This window comes from Belonocnema kinseyi, chromosome 4 (assembly GCF_010883055.1).
Source record: "Belonocnema kinseyi isolate 2016_QV_RU_SX_M_011 chromosome 4, B_treatae_v1, whole genome shotgun sequence".
Taxonomy (NCBI): Eukaryota; Metazoa; Arthropoda; class Insecta; order Hymenoptera; family Cynipidae; genus Belonocnema; species Belonocnema kinseyi.
In genome coordinates, this window is record NC_046660.1 from 143,307,248 (window position 1) to 143,314,330 (window position 7,083).

General features: G+C 34.8%; 1 protein-coding gene across 1 annotated transcript in view; it reads right to left on the reverse strand.

Annotated features, from left to right (window-relative positions):
• The window catches only part of LOC117171802 (hepatocyte growth factor-regulated tyrosine kinase substrate), a 191,032-nt gene that overhangs the window by 5,552 nt on the left and 178,397 nt on the right, over window positions 1–7,083 (reverse strand). The window lies entirely within an intron of this gene.

Here is a 7,083-nt window from a genome sequence, read left to right on the forward strand (position 1 = left end):
TCAGTTTTTCGGAAATAACTTAGGTCTGTTGAATTTCACGTGAAAAAATAGTCCAGCAAAATACCGAATATTGAATATGCTACTTTAATATTTCGTAAATTGTTGCTACGAAAAGCGTGTTCTTCGATAAGGGGCCATCCATATACCTCTTACGTTCGTAGAAGGGGAAGAACCCCTTCACCGCTTTTTCTTTTTCCTTTCCTTCTCAATAGAGATCATGTTTCTCAGGTACACGAAGGGAAGGTCCCATGGGAACAAAGAAACTATCCAAAATAAATTTTTTCGTTTATATTTTCATGTTAACCAATCAGCTGCTGGCAGTACCGTGTGATACCACGCGTTTGATCTATTTTAAATTAGTTAAATCAGTTAAGTTTTAATTATTTAATTAAACTATTAGTTATTTAAGTAATTAGTTGAATTATCAAATGAGCCAATTAGTTCAAATTACTTAAAGTAATGTAGCTGAACCATGGAAAACGAGTTGAAAATCCGAGACAGAAAAAAATTCCGCAGCTGATGGGTTAAAATATTCATCTATATGTGACGTGCGCCGAAGAAAGGGGGCTTACTGTGAAAAGCGAGGCCAATCCCGATTCCTCGGGTACATAAAAACTCAATTATTAGCAATAATAACGCTCGGATTTTTTTCTCGAATATTTCCTTAAAAATAGCAGCTCAAAAACTATCGAAATGTGTAAAAACCTTGATTTCGATTTTTTTAAAGTTTATATATTCATAGTAAAATATATTCATATTTTATATTTTCTTCATCAATTTTAAATAAATGAATACGACAAAATTGATAAAAAATACCTTTTATGTGAAAAAACTCTTAAAAAACAAACAAAATAAATGATTATTATTGCGTAATTGACAAAAATTTTTGCGGGGAATTGAATATACACTCGAGTAGTGGTACTGTGAACATTTTATGCAAGTCCGCCCTCAATAGTGAGGATACATGAGGTGAGCCCACTTCTCCGTCTATTTACTATGTTAAAATCTGTGTAGATGAAACGTGTGTGTATCTGTGTGGGCACGTGCCAACTGTTTACACCCTGACTGTTTGTAGTGTCAATTTGAATACTTATTTTTAAAATGATTAAAATGGACGTAGCGAAAAAAAACTGAAAGACATCACAAACATCAAATCTTCCACCGTAAGTATCGAATATATTTATTTATGAATCTTAAAATCTATATAGTAAAACCTATGTATTTTTTTGGCTGAGTTTTTAAATGTGAAGAATCTATTTACACACAAAAAATCCTTTAAGTAAAAGCTGTCAATGATAACCTGTAACGTAGTCGATTTCTATTTTCAGACGAAGAACAAAAGCTCTTTCATTCAATACAAAGTTTGATCCTTCAAGAACTTGAAATGGGCATAAGAAATTCTAATTTGTGCCAAAAATATGGAGTTAAGCCATCGAAGATTTCCTCGATTCGAACAAGAGCGAACGAAATCAAGGAAATAGCTTCGAAAAAAGAGCTAAATGAAGGATCGCTGGAGCAAAAACGATTGAAGACAAATTATTTGAACCTCTTAGAGCGCACTGTTTATGCTTGGCTGTGCGAAAACGAATGTCTGGTCAGCCCGTGCAAGGCAAATTATTAGCTGAAAAAGCTTTGATGATGTTTTAAATTCTACAAAATGGTGGCTCCATCCCGAAGAAAGTCAAGTTCAACGCTAGCCAAGGTTGGCTTGATAGATTCAAGAAACGTCATTCTATTCGGACTTTCCAAGTCAAAGGTGAAAAGGCATCAGTCGATTCCGAAAGAAGCCGATTTTTCAGTGAAGCGATGACGAAACTGATTCGAGATAAAGAATATCCCCTGGATAATATATTTAATCCCAATGAAACTGGACTTCAGTACAAGTCGTTGCCTGAGAAAACTCCTGCTGTTCGGAACGAAACTGAAGTCCCTGGCCATAAACAGAAAAGGGAACGCATAACAGTGATTATGTGCAAAGGCGTCCGGCTTATTTCGCGTGCCCCCACTTTGCATTGGTACCGCTCAAAAGCCCCGATGTTTTAAAGCTGACACGAATTTGCCTTGTGAATACAGAGGAACCAAAAAAGCCTGGATGGCGAGCGAAGTTTTTCTGGACTGGTACCAAAACATCTTTTTAAAAGCGGTCAAAATCTGGATGCCCAATGAGAGGTATAACAACAATTTTTTAATTGTAACAAAATTAACAGCTTTCCATTAAAACCATTTTTCTCAATTTTATAATTATCTGCACTATTACAGGTTCCTTCTGTTTTCTCGACAACTCGAGAACTCATCTTTCTGCCGAGAAACTAAATAAGATTGACGAAAAATGCTTTGTCGTGTTTCTCCCACCTAACTGCACGAGTCTCACCCAACCGATAGACATGGGAGTATTTTTTCTACAGCGAAAAGGCGTTACAGGACAGCGTTTCTTCGAGAATTGTTGGTCTCCGAATGCAAGGACAAGAACGAAGTGGAAAATTTCGTCAAAAAATTGGATGTACTTCGAACGATGCAAATTTTCACTCATGCTTGGTATTCGCTTACTCCAAGCACTTTAAGAAATGCCTGAAATAATCTTTTGCATAATCCAGTTGAGAAAAATTCGAGCAATCAGAGACTTGTCCAACATGCGACCGGTTTTGACACAATTTTGGATTTGCTTCATAATGTTCCAGGAGGCGAAACAATCCCTCTATCAAAATGCTGATGAGAGGTTGGTAGAGGATGAGTCCTTGGCGACACGCGAAACAAAAAGTGACGAAATCACGGGATTGAATTTAACGATTCCTGAAAGCGAAACCGAGTCCGAGAATGAAGCTGAGGAGCTCAAAGAAAAAGAGAGAACGACTTTATCGAACATTGTGGTGCGACAAGCCTCTCAAATCGTTCTTGAATATAGCAGAGAAGCAGAAGATTTTACGCATGAAGAACGTGCGGCGTTTACCAAATTGAGAAATATTTTCTTCGACGTGCATCATGACTAATACGAGTATTCTTTTTTGGAATTTTGTTTGTATTCTTTTGATTTCGAGAATTAGGTGTTCTTTTTTGCAGAAGTTTGGTATTTGTGCCTTGAAAAAGGCTGTTAATAGAAGTGTAATAAACACTTTTAATAAAATAAGGATTGTTCGCTTTCGCAACTTTTTAAAGTTAATATATACGTTAAGAATAAGGATATTTTTATATTTCCGTCTATTGTACCTTTTTAAGTACAAAAATATTTGTGATTTAAGTAAAAATGGATTGACGAATTTTGCGATATTTTTGTTCTGTGAAAAATATATGGAAATGTGATAAAAAAAGGTTTATTGAAGTAAGAAAAAAATGCAATTGTTTATTTACGAAATCATTTTATAATATAAAAATCTTAGATTGAACTGTAATTTTTTAACTGAATTTTTAACCAAGAATAGTTCAAATTTAAAAATATAAAAAATAAATTTTGAACAAAAAATGGAAGTTACATTTTCATTTAAAAAAATGAATTTTCAATTTAAAAAATGTCTTACCAATTATTAAAAATTTAATTTAATAACCAATTTTATAATAATAATTTGATGAAATCAGTAAATGTTCAAATGAGTAGTTGGGTAAAAGGGTTGTAGCGTCGTTCTCACTATCGTGGGAAAAATGTACTCAATAGCGGTAGTTCGCAGTACTGAATTTCGCAGTACTGCGACTCGAGTTTATAATCATTTTTTTAACCTTTTGGTTACGAGCGCGGGATATAGACGGCATCCACTTGATGAGCTCTGTGTACGAGCGACGGCTATAGGCGGCATGCACGTGATGACATCTGTCTACGAGCGCCAGCTGTAGTCGGCATCCACGCGAAGACCTGTGTGTACAAGCGCAAGCTCTAGCCGGCGTCGTCGACGCATTACCTGGCATTTTATAATAATAACTGACGCGTTATTACGCCATAGCACCACAAAACTTCAGTGTGTTTTGTTACCGTATGATGCCGCTGCCTTAGCAACGACGCATCAGCCAATCGGACGCGTGCTACGAATTCAATTCCCTCTTACCGATTGGCCAATAACTCTTGCACCTCTTACGTTCAACCCTTCTGATTCTTAGTGACTAATATTTACCCGCCTAAAAATCCGTTTTTCTGAAAACTGGCTAAATATTGTGTTCTATGAATATCACAACTTTTCTTTTTTTGTTTTAATTTTTTTACTTTACAAAAGGTATAATTAAAAATAGAAAACACCAACTCTGACCATCCCCTTGAGAGTAAAAAAATTTGATATAGTAACAATATTTCGGAGGCATATGCACTAGGGCGGAGTGAAAATGATGAAATTAGTGAAATCGCTGGAGCTGACCGAAAATATTTGTAGGTTAGCATCCGAAAAAATAAATAAATTTTGAAATCGGTTAATATCTTCGGGTCCCTTTTTGGATATGAAAATTCAAATTTTTGAAAATACCTAAATAAATTCCCTGTTTTGAAAATAATGGTAAATTTTGTTGATGTACAGTTTTTGCTAGTGAGTAATAATATAAAATTCTAAATTAAAATACAAATTAAAAAAATTTTGTTTTCTAAATTCAAAATTTTTCGAAAATTATAAAAATTTTTTTTTGGATTGAGCCCTATGCACACATTTTTGAAAAGGTTAAATATATTCGAACCTGAAATTTCTTCAGCTTCAATGAAAGAAACATAATGTAATTTTTATTTTTCGAACAAAAAAAATGTTAGCGATGTTTCCAGCGTTCAAATATTGCTAATTTTACGTTTTTTAAAGCGATTTTGACAATTTGGCTTAAACTAAGCTTTTAGGTGCAAAAAATAATGTGCTGTTACGGTAAAACGATATTTTCGTAGGAAGAAGCTGATATGAACGCAGTAAATCACAGACGGGAATCTTAGTGAAACTTAAGATAAATATTAACTAGCAAATAAGCATATTTATTATTATACATATTAGTACTTAAAACACCACTTTTTGCATGTACAACAAATATTAATGAAAATAAAACAGATCTTAATGTATAAATATTTAAATACTGCAATTATAGTAAAACTTTCTTCCTTGAATGCAAAAGTGAAAACAATGATACACTGAAAAAAAATTCGGTGTTATTTTTCATCCTAATGCGTTGGAAATTAATTGACCCATATAATACGTAGTGAATTTACAAGAGTCTGCGTGGATGAACGAGACTTGCGTAAACAAACTAACGCCGCTGACAAAAAAACACTGCGTGTAAATTCAGTCATGCGAGAGAAAAAACTTTGCGCTTGTACATTGGCAAGATCTGCCTCCCATGATAGTGTCAATCTTGGCGCAAAATGTCAAATCACTAGATATTTCAACCCATGACATTCTCCTAGTAATACCCGTAAACACTGCCATTGGCTGATATGTCAGTTGATTTGAAGTTTTGTATTTTTGTATAAAGATTGACACTGCTATGGGACGTCACCCATCAGGGGCAAAAACACACATGTAATTCTTCTCTGTCAAACACTTTTCCACTCCGTCAATTTCAATTAAACAGAAAAATTGTGAATGCGATGTTATTGGTAAATTCACAGTCTCATGTAATTGCAATGCTCTTTGTATCTTTACGACGTATAATGTAGGTAAAATATTTTTCAGAGTAATAAGCTGCAATTTTACACGTCGACCGTCAAAGTACCGCGGTCACGGCTTTATCCCAATGTTCATTTTAGTTTAATTATAGGACAATGTTAATTAGTATTGATGTCTCGTTAATTTACTACTTTATTCGCAGTCAAGTTCTGAAAGTCCGACAAGTTAAATTACGGTCGAATGTGATTTTCAACATAACTTTTATTACAGTGTATAGGTATAAAAGGGGAGATTAAATTTACTTCTTCTCATCAATACAATGTAAGACGAATGTAATAATTTCTCTATAGTGGCACGAAGAGAAAAATCGAAGTATTCAATACTCACAATACCAGCAGAAATTTACCTGCATGCCTATTTTTGAGCTGCTCCTAAAGCGACTTAATTTTTATAAAATTTAACGTGGAAATGTTTTCTCCTGTTCACACCCATCAGAAAAAGTAAGACACTTTAGCAACAGTTTATAAACTGACATGTAGCTAATTTAGGCTAGTAGCACTTTTAGCGCAACAGACCTTTGTACTAGCAAGCATAAAGTGCGTCACGTGTTAAAACCTTTGCGACTCTTTGGAGCATCACACGATATGTGGCAGCTTTGTTGTAGGAATTCCTTGAAATTTACAATTTCTTCTCTTCTCAATATTTTAGTTTTCCTATTGTCTATTTATTCTTTACCTTTTCCACGATTTTTTGGTTTCCCAAACCGTCTATTAATATTTTTTGAAAATACTGTGTAGGTTGTTGGCAACTTAATAAAGATTTATTATAATTATTATCATAGTACCTCTCCAGGCAACCTCTTTTAACAATGGAACTGTAACAAAAGTACACATAGTGCTCCCCCCCCCCCCAACAGGTTTTCCGTAATTTAAGTACGTTCCCTAGGACATAACGCCCTTACGATGTTTGAATTCTGCACAAGATGGCAAGAAAAAACCTTCTACACACGCATGAGAAGTGCTCATGCTATTATAACACATCGTTCAATAAGTCCCGAGACTAACCCAGAGATGGTGCTAGTAGTACCAAACTAGCCACGTTTTCCTAGACGACGCACCTTCACATGAAACGTGTAAAAATTTCACGTCGATTGGACCACAAACAGCAGAGTTATCGAGGTTAGAGTAAAGTCACTTTGTAATTTGTTTGAAAAATGGAACAAAGCGAGTTTCGCGTGTTGATTAAACATTGTTTTTTAATGGGTAAAAACACCGTGGAAGCCCAGCAGTGGCTTGAAAAACGTTACCCGGACTCATCTCCATCCAATTCAACGATTTGTCGTTGGTATGCTGAGTTTAAACGTGGTTCGATTTTTTATACAGGGTCTTTCAAAACGTTCGCATGCGAGTTATATCACTGCATTAAGCGAAAAAAAATCGATTAAAAATCACCAAACAATCACATGTCTATAACGCATAGATTAATCGCAAATTAACAATAAGGTTTAGCCAATCAAAGCTTGTGGAACGTT